Here is a 17,676-nt window from a genome sequence, read left to right on the forward strand (position 1 = left end):
CGAGCACTTCCTTTTCAGCCCGAAAGGATCCATTAGATGTTCTGCAGCAGAATGGAGGTGGAAGAGGGTGTAGTAAAGGACTGCTTAATTAATACTGATCTAATTTATCTATCTTGTCAGGATGTAATTGTCTATATCATACAGAATTTTGGGTCTGCTTTCACTTTTGATTCTTTATTTTGAATATAGGATACTTTCTGTCTCATGATGTCATAAGAGTGCAGCCTCTTAAAACATGCAAGGGCCCCATCAGGATTGGGCTGTCAAGAAAGGCTCAGCTAAAGAAGCTTCATCCTTATCTGAAATGACTTCCTGGATTCTTTTACCAGCCTTCACATCTGGGATCACTCTGCTTGAAAACTGTTGACATGTTTTAATGTTAGTTGGGGGTTTTTTTGGTACTTTGATCTGTGTGGTTTAAGGGGTTTTTAGATATTAATGTTGCAGTATTTTCTAGTGATTTATTTAGGAATACTCCTGTGAGTACTTGATAGCAAAGGGATTTATAATGAATGTTTACTTGTAGAAGTTTTAATGGAAGGGTGAATTCCTTTTAAAGTTTATGTAATATTAATAAAATCTGTCATGTATTTTTCATCTATTAAAATATACAGTTGAAATTTTCTGTCACATCTACACATCCTTGGAATCCTCTGTGTATTTATGTAGTTTTCATAAACATTCAGTAAGCAATAATTCAGCAAGTATTTTTAAGGAGATTTGTTAAAAATGTTTAGAGTGATGTAGAAGATAATTTCAGGAAGTTAAGTTTAGACTGCTAAAAGGAAGATTAAATGTTTTAGGCTTCAGAGGTTGTTTCCTCTGAAGTACTTTCAGTTCCATGTACTTGTCCTGTAAGACAAAGAGTTGGAAGAGAATAAAGCTATAAATGCTACGGACAGGTTGTCTCATTCCGAGGGGACTGATTCCATGCATACAGCATGGAGGCAAAATAACAATGCATAAATTATGGAGATTATGTGTCTTGAGAAATGCGGACACTTGGGCTGCTCTGAAGCATGCAGATCTTGTTAGGGATATCTGATAATTGTTAATATACTGATATTTTTGTTATAAAGAATAGGGACAGTGTCAACTGAATAAAAACATAGCAAGAAATAATCCTCTGTGAAGTCTAAAAAAAAATAATTCCTGAAGCGCCAGAAGAAGGGTAATCTAATAACAGGTGCTCAGAAGAAAGCTTAAAACCCTCTGTGATTGCTCAGAGTTTTTTTAGACAGATCATATTTCACCCTGCAGTGGATAAGAGAGTATTCTTGTATAAGAAGTGTTACAGAGCAGTGATGGAATGATGATAAACCCCTATAAATATAGTAATACATAGTTGCAGCTGACACAAGGAAACTGAGCAAGCTGAATTTATAGGGAATTTATCCACAGATAAATTATTTTATAGAATCTCTAGCAACAGTGCAAAGACTAAGTATCTTCACAATTTAATTTCTTTAGCAGTGACATTCAGAATATATCATGTAGTACTAAGCATATCAGTATGTTTATGCTATAAGGATCCAAATAAGAAAAACAAATTCAGTCCACAGTATTGAGAGAAATCAATGAAACAATAAAGTCTAGAAAAAGAGATATAATTTGGTCCATAATTCCTTTGGTATGAAATAGTAAGAATCTCAGATGAAAATTTGTTTCTAGAACAGCTGGTTCTAAAATAGGTTTCTGAACTGATTTGGACAGTTTGTCCAAAAGGTACAGTAAATGGTGCGCACCTAGTTTAAATTTTAATTTAAATTTTAATGTAATTTTAAACAACAAAAGTTGCTAACTTTTCCACTAAAAATTGGATGATGCAAATATAAAACCATTCATGCTAATGGAATACATAGTTCTGGGCAAGACATTATCCTTCATCAGTATAGCTGATTTATGGAAAAGTTTCAAAGGGCTAAACAAATGGACAACTAGGACACATGTTCAGAAGCAGCTCCTAGGAGGGCAGGGCCATGAGACAACTCCCTTGGGAGTATGCAAATGAGGCAGCAGCTGGACAGGAATGGATGGATGGATGGATGGATGGATGGATGGATGGATGGATGGATGGATGGATGGATGGATGGAAGGATGGATGGATGGATGGATGGATGGATGGATGGATGGATGGATGGATGGATGGATGACTTTGTTGCACCTTCACCATCAGCAATAGACATCTCTGTCTCAGAGAGGGCATCGCAGGGTGACACTGCGGAGCAGCCTGAGGGTCTATGGATGGTAGCAACCTCTAAATGTCAGCTGAGGCTTGTAGAGAGATTCTGGTTTCTCACTGCTTTGCAAGAAATATCAACTTAAGTTTCTCTGGATCCCAGCAAGAAGAAGCTGATCACAACCTTTTAGCTAGGTGTTATTTATTGTGTACTGGCACAGAGCAAGGGGAGCTGGTCTATGGGCACTGGAATGTCCCCTTGGAGTTTTGTACTCACAGCTGGACAAGCAGTTCTCGAATGCTGCCAGGTATGAGCTGGCTGTCAGGCATGATGTCTTATCAATAGCCTCTTTAGGTGCTATTTGTAAAGGCTGATGTTTAAAGTAGGAGGATTTCTTACAATCTGGGTGTGATGCTTCTGTATTTATAGTCCATTCTATGAATTCTTTGGGGAACCTCTCTGTGTCATTTTCCACAGAGATATCTTTACCCCATAATTTTCCTATATCCTCTTACACCATTGGGCTGTGATCATTAATGACATGGGGAATACAATTAAAACATTGCATTTTTAATAATTGTGGTGGAGCTCTGATGGCCATGGCTTGGAAACAGGTATATAATTTCTGTCCTAGCACATCTGTGCTCCCACTGTTCAGAGCATGGCAATACCAGGTCACAGCCACCTTGAAAAGCCACTAACCACAGCATGTGTGTCTACCAGCAGCTTCCACACCACAGGCTGAGCCAAGTTTGTAATGTCCATGGGTCAAGTCCTTAAATGGCTACTCTGGAGGCTTCATAACTTTGATTCCTAGTTAACAGTGTCCAAGAGACCCAAGAAAATGGCCTTTGACATTCTGAAATCAGTTACATCAATACAAAGTCATGTATGGACATTATGTGACCCCACTAAAGCGTACTTGTAATGAACATTCACATAAGTAATTCTGAAACTGAAGGATAAACTGTTCCTTGAAATCCTTAGGCAGTTTTATTCTGCCTTATACACTTTGGGATGCCTGGAAACTCAGATTAGTCTAAAATCTGCAGAAATTAATATAATGGAAATATTCCATGGAATGACCTCAGCATTGTTTATACAGCAAATCATCCTTCCACTGAAGAACACTTTTGCCTATTTTTAAATCAATGAACTCACCTGTTTTTAAAATGTGTCTCTTTATTTGATGCTTGTATAAGAAAATACTGCAATGCTCTTGTCTGCAGAAGACAGAGGTACACAGGCTACTTTTTCAGGACAAGAGATAAAGTCTAAATTCACTGAATTCATACTCAGTAGCAAACTTCCTTGTGTCTAGTGGTGCAGTTTATGCAAGAATGTCCCCAAATATCCTGGAAAAGATGCTGGAAAATACCCAACCACAAAAAGCCAGACAATAAGCCAAACAAAACAACAAAAACTGGACTATGCAGAGAGGTAGAATAATCCAGCTGAGATATTATGTAAACTTTATGTCTGATTGCTCGTTCAGCTGGACAGAGCTGCTAACAACATGCCCTCAGCTTAAATAACAGAGGAAGGGTTGGCACTGGGAATGCTGCCTGGTCTCCTGCCAGCTTCAGCTTCCCCAGCCACCATCAGCTGGAATAGCTCAGGTACCTCGTTGTGCTGGGGAGCAGCACAAGAGCACTCAGCTGTGCACAGAAGCGATGGAAGCTGGCCCCATTCCATGGACTTTGGGAGCTGCACGGGAAACGCCAAGCCAAGATCCCGCCATATGTCTGTGCATATCTGATTGAAGCAATATGTATAGATTTCGAATTTTTCCACTGCAGACATCGTTTCTGGTGATGTTTTTTTGAGTTAGCTAAGCTTACTAGTGCTGACTGTAACAGAAATGCAGATGTTAAGTGTCATTATACTTTAATAATTATGCAGGAAAGCTTAAATATAATTTCTGAATAATTTTATATCAGCTGCTAGAACAATAGATATAGTTTGAGCTTGTTTAATACAAAAGGATTCAATTATAGCCTACTGAAAACCTTGAATTCCATTATATCTACCAATACATGTGATTTTTTAATAAATAGTAATTGAATATATTTTTTTCGTCTGCCTTTCGAATGACTGGATGCAAAGTTAAAACTGCTCTTTTCAGTTTATTTTGGGTAAATGTGGGCAATTAATGAATGAATATATGCAAGACTATTAAAATCCAGGTTAATAACAGCACCTGTATATAGAAGTATAGCTGTTTTCTCTATCAGGGAATTGAATTGAAACAGGCAATGAAATCCTGCTGCTCCTTCTACTATTGGGAGACAGTTGCCAAAACAACTTTTTTCAGGGAAAGCTTTGGAGAAAGTGTTCAGTTTTGTATTGTATCTATCAAAAAGTTCTCCATTAAGGAAGCTGGTGCCAAGGTACTTTGTGAATACACTTTACCAAGTTTCATATGGTTAGGAAGGAGTTCTGCTCTTGGTCTTACAATTCAAATTCAGTTTGAAATTTAATTTTCTGCTCCCAGCATGGATATCCCATCATGGTATTCCCTCACACCACTGGAGAACGTACCTGCTGTTTTTCCCTAGCCAAGACACTGAGGTCACTTTACCTGCTGTGTTCCTGCTGAGCCAGAGGCAAAGCATTTCTAGAGTGCCAGGTAAACTAGATGTACATTTTAAAAATATTTGTTCAAAATTACTTTGGTCAATAGTGGTTCAGGTGAAAATGTAAATAAGGGCACTGGTTTCAACATTTGTCCATTGACAGTCTGTGTGGTAGATGAAAGGTTGATAATTGTCTTTATGAACTGCAGCAATTTAACAAATTATGTTTAATTTCATGAGAAAAAATATTTCGTCATGATCTGATAAGGTAATAAGAGTAAAGCGATGTTTATGTTATAAAATATATACTACGATTTGGTACCATTTGGTATTTATTCTGAGTCAGTGCTACCATAGAAGTGAGTCCTCCATTATTTGAAATTTTCCCACTACAGTGTCCCTGAAATGATGAAAATATTTTAGCTAGGAGTTATAGTGAAAATTCATGATAAATTATATTCAGTGTATGCACTAAGAAAGTTGTATAAAATAATCTGCTGTTAAAGAACTTTCTGTCAAAGCTTAAATATGCAGAAATATGCAAAACTTTACAAACAAATGTGAAAAATAAGCGCGTCAGCATGGAGATATATATATACACACGTATAACCTACCATATTTAAAGTATTATCAAAATATATATATTCTTATTACCAATGACATTTTGGAGCCTGTAACTCAACATACTGGTGAAGACAGTTTTCAGAAGTTGTAACAGAGGTTATGGCTGTGTGTGGGGAGACAAGAAACAGATTGAATTGACTTGGAAACCCCAGTCAATAAAATAAGGTAGGCCCTAGGGTGACCTGAATTGCCTTTGGGACAGAACTGTCTTCCTCCACTGATCAGTGGGGAGACTTAGGGTAAGCTTCTGCCATAGTCAGTGTTCTCAACACAGTACAAGAGTTGAAAAATCTTTTTTATCTGTTACTTGGACCTAAGGGTGCAAGAGTTAGCTGTTTAAAGTGCTCCCTAGCACTGAAATGTTGTTATTCTTAGGTCTGTATTCAAGCATCATCCAGGATCTCTGCTCACAACTCACTGTTTACTTCACAATCTTGCAACAAAGATTGGTTTCTGTCCCAGAGGTTTTGCAATTCATTTTTATCAGTCTGTAAATGTACTTTTAGTTATTGCTTGTTACTATGATATTTAAAGGAGGCAAAATGAAAAAAAAATAACGTTTTTAAACAGAGTAATCTTTGGTTTATTTCTACATGATAGAAAAAGAAATCTTTCAATTTAAAAATATTTCTGCTAATTTGAAGGAGGAGAGGTTGTTGATGGAATCATGAGTGAAGGGATGGATTACATGTATGCAACAGGCAGGGAACTGTCCATGGCAAAAGCAGTGTCCTAAAGACAGATTGCATAAAGATCCATTGGAGATGGATTTTGAGTTTAATTCTTCTCATCCATTCTAAACATTCTCACGCTTTTTGGAGAAAACATTTCCTTGAGAAAATGAATAATGTTTTATGTCACATTTGGGCCAGCTTTTTGTGCGCCCTGTCCTACATATCAACTTGTTCTTTGTGCCTCACTTTCTTCCTTCTCCTTAACTTCTTTTATGCTGGAACTTTCTCAAGTTCTGCCACTATGGTAGAAAGCAAATAAAGTTAGATTTGCCCACACTCAGCCCAGTTCCAGCAAAAATTCTCTGCTTGTGCTTGCCAAAGTTGTGAACTTACCTTGCTTGTGACAGACACGCACTGTAACTGAGCAGCTGTCACAAACTACTGGTCTTGTCCAATATTTTCATTGTGACAGAGGTTCTTTGGCCATGGATGGGTGTGGAAAGGTCTCACAGCTGTTCCCTCACCACATTTCTGTAAGCCTTTGCTACCACGGGGGGCACTGAGTCACCCAGCTTTGAGATGATGGGTAGGAATTGTTCTAAATAACAGTATTGTTAGAAATCTCCATTTCCCAGGGATCTGTGGAGTGTGATGGCCAAGGGAACTTGAACAAGACATTGACTTTGGAGCCATAGTCATGAGGAGAGTGCTGTGAGAATTAAAATATAACTTTGCTTTTCTTCCTATAAAATGTTTTTGAATATTTCTGTGCTTATTTCCTTTTATGTGTGTATGTTTCTGTTTTATATGTATACTTTATTATTTGTTTTAAAAAAATCCCTGTCATTATCAATATATATGTGAAAAACTTTTTGAGAGAAGGGAAAGCTGTAGAAAAATATGATCTGACATGTTTTCAGAAGATGATCTCCATTGACATTTTTCAGAAGAGGATTTATTTTCAAAGATGATGAAAACTTGAATTATGCTTGCATGCCACACAACACTGCTCTTCTTTTATTCCATAGATGTAGTAAGTTATTGCTTGAAAATAATTATAGGGTACAAAGATTGGAGCCATTAGAAATGAACATTTGAAAAAAAATTCAAGACTGCTCACAGAACTGAAGACACAGCACACGACATGTTCATCCTTGTGAAAATTCTTCCTTTGTAAGTGCTGTCAAGGTCAATGTCAGCTTGAATTCTTTAATGCATACTGTAAGTGCATGCAGATTAGATCTGCCCAGGGCAATTCCTATTTGTTCATCCAGCTTTTAAAAATACATGTTTGGGCTCTTCTATTAAAAAAAATTTCCATTAAAGAAATCAGCAGTCCAAGATTGTATCAGGTCTTTCATTATATTCATTCTCCACCTACCTTTCATTTTGCCCCAGAAATGTATACAAACAAGTTTCCATCTGCACATTGCTGAATGTATTTTCACGTTCAATAACAACAGCATAATGTATTTCCTGCATTTTCCAGATAAGTTAATGAAATTAGATTATGCAGGGAATAAAAATAGTTCAATGTTAGGACTCATTATGAGAATCTTAATGTTTACTAAAATGTTGAACTAATAATACTGAACATAGAATTGTATTTTAATTGCTTTCATCTCTAGAATGAATCTTTACCTTCATGATCTGTGTTATTAAGGGCACAAAGTAATCCAAGTGCACCAATATTTCATGCAGACCAATTTATTTTATTAAAGCTCCTATTTTTCTGAATCTTCCAAGGAAAAAGGGGGAGGGAAACAGGAGGAAGGAGAGAGAAAATAATCCCTCTTTGATATGATTTCTTAAATTGTGAAGTCAAATGTGAGGTTGTTTGGGTATTGAGAGATTTTAGGGCCAATTCTTGTGCTATTTTTTGTATCAAGATGTTTTTCTCTACCAAAAAAAATATTGGCAGAAAATCTAAATCAGCCTGATTCCTAGAGATCCTTAGGAGACTCCTTAGAGATTCCTAGGTTCTTATGGATTCCTGGAGATATCTGTCTATATGACAGGGAGGCATGTGATGCTTCTGGGGCAATCACCAACAGGAGTAGTAGGAGTCTGTCAGTGTTTGCATTAGAATTTGTAGTCATTTGTACCTTTGCCCTTGGCAGTCTCTTTCAAAGAGCTCAGGAATGTCTCTGTAACAGCAGATGGACACTTTTGGACAATACTGGTGTAAAAATCTGTCATAAATATTAACAACTTGTTCAGGAAAATTGTGGTATCAGAGGTTTTCTATCATTGTCAATTATTCTGGACTACCAAAGTAGGTGATATTTGGCCTCTTCCCAATTTGAAAACAATTGATATTGTTTCACTGGCACTAAGACATCTACATTTCAGGGAGATGATAACCTTACAAATATACCCCTTGACTGCCATGTTAGTAAGCAGCTCACTGTCTTCTGGCTTTACTTTGGAAAAAACAGTGTTTTTTTAATGTTTAAACCACTATTTTCTGCCATTTCCTGTGCACTCACCTCTCCATGCTGTGTTCATTGCTTCTGCTGGGCTGCTGCTGGTCAAGCTGACCCTGCCATTGCCTCTTGACAGTGCCAGGCTGTGGCCCTGACTTTGGATCCATGGCAGGATGCTGCATCTGTTGCTCCTGTATTTGTCCCCCTCTGTACTGTTGCAGTGCTTCTGTGAGTTACTGACAGTTTACATTACACTGGTTCCTTACAGGAAAAGTGATCTCTCTTTAGACTGTGTAATAGGTTATTTTTAAAAGATTTTCTTTTTGTAGTAGATTTATTTAGTTTTAGAGTTTTTCTCATAGCAATGGAAGACTGAAAAATAATCATTGTGGATCAAGGAAACAATTAATTCAACAACAAAAATAACATTTTTTTTTCCAGTGGAGATTGTGTTAACAAAAGTAAACAATAGAAGTATGGCACTAAAAGTTAAGCACCAGTTGCAATACTAGCCAGGAATATTACCTTCAGTGAGTAGTCAGGACACTCATACAAAATGTGGGAGGCTCACATTTAAATCTTCCCTCAAGAAACATCACTTCTTCAACTTCTGCCTGCCTGATGCATGTTCTAGATGTCACATTGTGTGGGTGTAACTTTACTGTCTTTCGACTTGCAGGCATTCTACTTAGTGTAATTATTTTAATAGGAACTGACAGCTGCTTGTTCTACCTTCTCAAGAAGTGTGTGTGTAACCTGTTACATCATTCTCAGCTTATGAATTCTTCTCCCTTGTGAATATTTGCACAAGAAGAAAGAGCTTCAGAAAAAGAAAGTGGAACCACTTATGCGAGAAAGCATTACAGCCACTGCAGGGGTCACATACTGTGTTCTGAGATACTGTTTCTGAGATCCCTATTCTTAAGTGCACACTGTGAAACTGCTGTTATCTCCATGTGACTTTGCTGACCATAATTCCAAACGGTTTTGTTTGTAATAAAGAAGTTTTTATATTCTCATGTCACTGAATTCTAAACTGTGCAGAGAGTACAGTGACCACTGGAGCAGGACCTGTGCATGTACCAAGAGAATTTGTTCTCCATCTTGCTCTCAGTAGGTAGCACCAGTTCTTAAAGAAGGATTAACTTCTGAGACAATTATATTAATAAACAGTTGTGACTCCTGAATGAAAAATTGACTCCTTACTGACTGATCACTTCAGTTAGACAAGTTGAAGTATGTGAAACTTAGTACTCAGTCTTGGTTTCACTGGAATCCACTGCACAGAGAAGTCAAATCCAAGTATATCTGCTTAGAAAAGTTATGATTTTGGTGTCATAATGGTATATTACTGTGGCAGTGGCCTCAGGGAGACAAAGAGTTAACATTGTCCCACCCCAAACCCCTTGTGAAGGGCGGCCCAGATGCTCTGATTGGGTTTGAGTCCCTGGGGGTTTCTCCCTTGTTGTGTTTCTAATGGTCCCTGACCCTGAACTCCACCCTCAAAGGTGGAAACCCTCGGTTCTGTCCCTCAAAAACCCCTGCTGTGCCTCTGTTCGGGGCTCTCTGTTCTGGACCTGAGTTTGTTCTCATGCTGAATAAATGGTTTCATGAACGGGAGCCCGTCTCGTTGGTGTTTCCTGCTGGTCCCCAGAATCCTGCTGCTTCCCTGGACGAGATCCTGAGGTTGCTGACTGCAACATATTACCTTTTGAAAAGCTTGCAGTATGTTCTTAACTAACGAGAGTCTCCAAAATTTCTCCTTGTTTCAGTCTGACAGTACAAAATATGAAAACTCTTAGTCTTAGCTATAACTAAACAGGGGATGTTATACCAAGCCATGCTATTTCTGCTCACTGTCATGATGCTCTGATATTTGCTGCTTAAGGTTATTTTCCCAAACCGCTTTTGAAAACCCAAGCTGTGGGATAAATCTGGGTCCAATGCATTTCCACAGGCAACACTTTCTCTGCTCAAACCACAGCTCTCTTTCAGCACCAACTCATCCATTCAAATGGTGAGACTAAGGTGATGAAGTTGAACAAGTCCCATTATGAAGCATTATTTTTTCTTTTAGTGCTAAGAAAAAAATTTAGTGTTGAAAGGTAAGTCCTCTAGCCATGGGTATTTTGAAGCAGAAATGCAACTCTCCTTTAAGGTGCCCCTCTCATGAGCTGAGCTGTCTAAAGAAGTAAAGGCCCTCTTTTTTATATTTAGTCCAGCAATATCAGCTGAAAAAACACAGCATTTGGGATTATATCCCATGTATGAAATTGTGCTAACTCTATTAGAAGTTTTCTCCCTCACACTGCCTTCATATTTAATTGATTTAGAAAATTGGTTTCAACTTATCTTTTCCTTTCCTTGTATTTCTTATTCCACATTATTATTTTTGTCCAGAAGGAAGTTCTCTTTTATGGAAACATTTTAAAATGTTTTTTTATTCTTTTTGCCTGTATCAAATGTTTTTGCTTTCACAGTTAAAAGCTGTGCTGAACTTGAACTAGTCTTTTGGAAACTGCTGAAATTATAATTTATTTTCAGACAGAATGTAATTTCTCAGACCATTATTTTTGTTATGAAGACTGGGATAAAAGTGATCTGATTGACAAGATCCCTACTGTCAATCTTATCAACAACTTGTAAACTTCTCTGTCATTTTCTCAGTTTAGTAAACCAGTTTTAGAACTGCCAGGCTGTGATTCAGGTAAAAGGGGCAGCAATTGCAGTTCCTGCAGCACTTCCTAGCTATGCTGGAAAGTCTTGATAAACATTTTCATAGTCTGGACCCTTTCTCAGAAACTGAGGGGGATGGACTGGTTTATTTATTCTCACATTTATTTGTCATGTAGAGCATATGTTTGTGCTAATTTCCTGAATCTAAGAATCTGAGACACTCTGGTAGAAAGTGTTACTTTCTATAAAGGCAAGGAATTAATGGTGTCCATTTAACAATCTCCCAATCACACACAGAGGTTATGTGTACTGATGTCCTCAGTCTCTCGTTGAATCAGGCTGAGGTGGGTAATTCTGGACTTTGCTCTTGCAGTATTGGCACCCTCCAAAGGCCCTGATCTGAGTGATGATCATCCTTCCTTGGGGACAAACACAATTATTATAATGATAACATTTACATAACATTATCTTGGGAACCCAAAGCAAGGCAAACTTTCAGAATATACACACTTGTATTTCTTACGGTGCTGTATTATTATCTGTTTCCTCATATCAGTTAGAGAATTGCTGCCATCAATAATGGCCTTGTATGAAAATTATGAGTAACAAGATGACAAAATTATTCAATATAGAGCTGGAAATCATACGAACAGTCTGAATAAAAGAAGAGGGATAAAATAGATATCAGGCAAATGTGATTTCAAAATACAGGCTCTTATTAATCTTTCCTGAAGAGTAAAACTCAACATCTTCACACAAACTTCCCAAAAATATATGCATTCTATGAGTGTACTGTTTGGCTAAAGAGAGCAGTGTGCTGTGCTGCCTGAGCATCAGGCTGTGCTTCCCGACTGAGAGCAGATGTGAAGCTGCTTATCCTGCTTGGAATATTTTTTGCATAACACTGAAATCCAGCAAAACAGAGGAATATTCTACAATAATTCATCTGTTGGTAGATCTGCACTCTTCACTGATCTGCAATCTGCAGATGTCAGCCACATGAAATCATGTTTAAAATAGGAAAATAATAGTATTGAGCAGATGAAGATAGCTGGTATGATCCAGCAGGTTATTTGACCAAAATTTTCACCTGACATGTCATAAAGTATTCTTGAATTTAAGATGAAAACTTTTTTTCAATTTCATATAGATTCATGAGTGGCTTACACATTATTTTACTGTAGATTAAAAAGCTTGTTTTTGTTTTCAGCTATAATACTCTAATGCAATCTACTTGATAAGAATAAATTTGGTTTTGATCCTGCAAAGTAGTATAGAGGTTGAGAACCTGAAATTGTTCTGAGAGGATATGAGGATACACAAGCCAATGCCGTGAAAGAAGATGTTATCAGTACAGTCAGTATAAATAATGATTTTGTCTGCAGTGCTACAGTGTATCCACTGTTTTAAAACCCACTGCAATTCCAACACATTTCTTGTAAAAAGTTTTTTTAATCCTATACTTTCTCCATGTAGTGCAGGCAAATTTATTCCAATTTTATAGATTTTTTTTTCCAGAATCAATGAAATAAAACAACCAGAAAGGTTTTTTGCAAGCACAGGAACACAACTCATTAAAATGTTAATCTACCAAATTCCTTGGTGTTGTTGAATTTTCTGTAACCATTTAAACATGTTTTAGATGTTATTTCTTGATCCAGCGACTGATTTGGTAATTCCTTCCCAATTCTGATTGATGTTGTTCATTGGCTTCTCAAGGCCTCTTGAAGTCAGTAGGACATCACTAATTTACTGTGTGTGCTTTGGATCAGTCCTGACATTTAATCAGAGTAACTGATGCCTCTTTCTAGACATCTTGCTCTTCAATGTCACTGATTTTATACCAAAGCAAAATCAACATTAACTGCAATTAAACTAAAAATTCTTAGTCCTTCTTGTAATTAAAACATTAAAAAAATATGATGAAAACATGACAAATTATTAATGGTAATTTCTTCTTAAACAACAAAATCATCTAATTACACTTTGAAAGAAAAATTATTTTGGGATACTATGATTTTGGTTTTTTGAGTGCGAAAATGGAACTAATATTAGAAAGTATAAAGATCACAGGGTACAATATTTGTAAACAAACCTAATGCAAATCTATATTGGGGTTTGAATGAAATATTATTAATCTCTCTTAAATCTATTCCAATTTCAAGCTCCCAATTTATCATGATCTGAAACAAAGATCCCACTATAATGTTAACTTTAAATGTACATTTGTGCTCTTACTCTAAAATGTAGCAAATAGATTTATTAGGTAACTAAGAAGTATCTTTCCAGTGGCTTAAAGACTGTGCTAAGTAAGTTCTTCTCATTAAATTACTTCTGTGCTGGAGATTCATTAATATTAATTCTCCAAAATCTAGCAAAGTTCAGCCAAAAGGTAATTGTGTCAGGACTGAACACCTTTCCCTGGAACTTTCTGTACATATTAAAGCAAATTTTTTTTCTTCCGCAAAACTAATTTGCAGTAGGATTTACTGGCTCTGTCAGATCTCTGTTACTTGAAGACAACATTTTAGAAGTTGTATCTTCTGCAGACACACGTGCAGGTTCCCACCAGAGTGTTGTAAATTTACATTGCTGTGAGGAATTGCCAGCAGCCCTGGAGAGCAGCCTGCTGTGAGCTGCAGTGGAGAGCACCACGCAGCAGCTGGAGGCAGCAAGGAATCCCACTGAGTCATGGAGAAACTCCAGTGGAGTTGGGAAAAATTTTCCAATTGCCACATTGGTACTTGGCCAGGAGACTGCAGTAAACCCCTTACTTTTAAAGCAGTAGCACTTGAGCATTAGGGAATTAATGAATGAACCAAGGAATTGAAGAGCATTAGAGAAGAAAGCTGTGCTGACTTCACATTTCAGCCAAAAAATGAAACCTCTCCACACAAAGGGCACGTCAGCATTTATATAATGGAATGGCTTCAACTCAGCCTCAAAATAAGAGTAAATTGTTATTTATTGTAAACAACTATTTGCTTTTAAGATCATCTTAAAAGTTCTATTGAACCCTAGGGGACAATTAAGGGTTGCTAACTCAAGCTTGTTGAGTTGTATCATCACTGTTTCCACCCAAGAGCAATGGATAGTATTTTACTTTTTTTTGGAGTTTTGTGCTAGGCATAATTTATAATCTGCTTTGGTATCATGGCAGTGTCTGGTCAGCAAGGGGAGACCCCAACTTGCCTTTGTGTGGCTCTCACCCTCAAGAGGAGCTTGGTAGACAGGTGAGATTGCTCTTTCTTGGGGAGATAGTGAGAGTGCATGGATGGGAAAAACTTGTGAAGGTAAGGGAGGAAGAAGGAAAGACCACACTGGGAGCAATTCTGCCACAAGAGGAGAAGATGGGAGATTCCGTAGTAGAGCAGGCACATGATCAGGCTTCAAGGTGCTGGCAGGGAGATTTTCCTAAGACTGCACAGGGTATTTTCGTTCCAAATACACTGAAAACAAGGACAGGAAAGACAATAAAAAAAAGAAAAAAAAATAGGAGAAAATCTCACTGAGCAGATTTGTGTCCTGAACCTAAAATGTGATTTTGTGATAATTTTCATTAAACTCAAACAGCATCTGAGATTCAGAGCTTCTTGATATCTTTGGTGGCTGACTTCAGCGCACAAATCAGCTTAGTTAGACCTACTCTTTTTCTGTAAGTGCTGTGGAATTGCTAACTAAGCTTGTCAAATGCCAGGAGCTTCCAGCTGAATTGACAATGATTCCTGAAATGTCACTGTGCTATAGGGACACTGGGTGCCACTGAATCAGTTCTCTCTCATAATGAAAGAAATTTAAGGCAGGTAGATAAAAGCTTTTGCAACTTAGCAGTTACACAGAATCATCACATTCTTTTGTCAAAAGTGTTTTATCTGGGCTTGCAAACACCCTGGTCAAATGTTAAAAATCCTCCCAAAAGAGAATTAGTTAATCTTTTTTTTCAGAGGAAAACTAATTTCCTGTCAAATGTTACATCAGAACAAACTCCAAAGAGTTATGATGCCAAGCAAAACCACCTAGAGCTGGTGAGAAAAAGCTAACTCTTAGGTTAAAAAAGACTCTTAGGTCTTGGTCCTCTTTTTTGGTTTCAGATGTCTCACATGGGTTTACAGACCACCCTTGTCATTTTGTTCCATGGAAGAAGTGCTCACAATTTTTTTGGAATAAACCATGCAGCAAATATTTTGTCTACACAGAGTAGGCATCAGGGCTGAAGGAGGAAAGGCGCAGCTCACGGCCAGTGTCATGGCACATTGACAGGATCCCAGAGACCAGCTCTTACCTTCCTCCCAGCTCAATAAGTGCACATTGGAATGTGGTGCCACATAGATTTGCATATATACACCTCCATAAATACAAAACTGAGAAAATGAGAACATTCCCATTTGGTTTCTTGCCTCAGATTTAAACCAGATTTTCTCACCTCACTTGAAAATTCACTCACTTGTAACAGGGAGGGTTTCCCAGCTTTGAGGAGCTCCTTTTTATGTATAGGAAGACAGCTTCCTACACATAAAGGAGAGGCATCACCTCTCAGAGCTCACTGGGCCAGAAAGAAAAGGTTTATAATGGTTATTCTTATTTTAAAAATAATTTGACTAACAGGCACTCAACTCAAAGGGACCCATTGATGGTTTTGGGTCTAGTTTTTGTTCCTAGAACTGATTTATATTCAATTAAAAATACATGAGTAGTTTCAAGGTAGTAAACCAAGACAAAAGTCTCTTCTTTCAAGTGAATCCCCCAAACATAAATTTATTTAATGTTATTAACAGTCTAGAGAAATTTGAGTGGATTTCTCATGGTGAAACTGTTTCAGTGGGGAAGACTAGGATACCATCCTCCATCCTTGTTCTACCTTCAGGAATACCACTTATGGCTGGGAGATGGAGATTTAAACTCTTAAGTCAGAAAAGAGGGTTCATAGCACTTCAAACAGAAATAGCAATGTGAAAGGTGGATAGTACTGCATCAAAGGTGTCCTGCAGGGTGTTTGCTTCTGTCAGCATCTGATATGGTCTGAGAAACTTTGCAGACCAAATCCCAGAGGCCCCTCAGGGAGATGTGTGTTCATTCTGAGACCTTGGGCCTGAGCTGATATCCACTTACTCACAGCAGGGGGACTTGACATGCACAGAGGTACTTTTTGTAGCTCTTAGAGGGTAATGAAAAGAAAAGAAAAAAAAAAAAGAAAAAAGAAGATATTAGATTTAGCCAGCTGGTTAAAGTGGATTTTGAAAAGTGCTTTTTGCCCCATATATTTGACATGAGTCAGGTACTAGTTGCATTGAGTGTGGCACAGAGTTTTGTGGTCACTAAAGAGTTAGATGTATCTGAAAAAAAAAGGGTCCATTTTGCACGGTCTGCTGGGAAAGAAAATTAAAATGTATGTGTCTGCTCTTATGGAAAGAAATAGGCTGATCAGTCTGATTTGGTCTCACATGCTGAGAGACATCATACTTCCCACATTGCTCAGTCTTTCAAGGATAAACAGCATCTAAAATGAAGACTGAATAAATGAAATCGTTCTTTTGAGTGTAATTCAAGGTAAAGCAGATGTCCAGCTCAAGTATATATAGTACCTCTACCTTTAAAAGACATTTTGCTAGAGCTGTTATCAGTGGTTTTCCTAATTGATGGTATGAAGGGTTGCACAGTCCCACAAGAAAATTGCTAAAGCAAATCTGATCAAAAGGCTGAAAGCGTTAATGTTTTAAACAGCAGACTAATTGAAATGCAGACTTCTTCAATGCTAGGCATGGCTTATCATATTAAGAAACTGTTTCATATGAAACTGGGTAAGAAGGATAACAAAGACTGATGCAACAACAAAAAATACAAAAAGGAAGAATGATGTGTCTTCTGGTATTACTGCTGGTATAAAAGTTCTTGTATTTATGTGTGCAGAGATGTTATGGCAAATATTTTGTAGGGCATAGGTGACATATCTCTAATTTTTACTGTAAACTAAGGCAAACCAATCCACAAGCATCAGCTAAAATCAATAAGATCTACAGCAATCATCTGCAATGCAGAGGGAGTGCATTTAAAAGCAGCTGGGGGGTAAAGAAAATTATACACTGATGCCTGGATACAGATTTCAAAAGGAAAAAGATCCCAGACATAAACCCCACATAGGCCAAAGCTGTCCTCAGAGCATGTGCATTTTCAGCACGTAGCAGATAGCAGTGACCAAGTGTCACTCCAGATACAACAGTGACATAGGAATTAGCAGCTATTAGACAAGTTTTGGATAGCAAAAAGTACTAAATGAAGTCATCATGTTATCTTGTTTTTCCTCCAGTTAATATGTAAAGGGCTAATTTAAAATGAAGATCCCGCTCTACAGTTATAATTGAGTTTTATTTCATCTGTTTCACATTCTTCCTAAGGAGAATTTAAAATGAAACATGTACTGAACTCCCATTTGTCTCAGGGCCCATCATGGCAGTGAAGAATACCTTCTGTGAACTGAAATCCAATAATTTAGCATCAAACATCATGATGTATGCTGCTGATA

This window comes from Poecile atricapillus, chromosome 3 (genome assembly GCF_030490865.1).
Source record: "Poecile atricapillus isolate bPoeAtr1 chromosome 3, bPoeAtr1.hap1, whole genome shotgun sequence".
NCBI lineage: Eukaryota > Metazoa > Chordata > Aves > Passeriformes > Paridae > Poecile > Poecile atricapillus.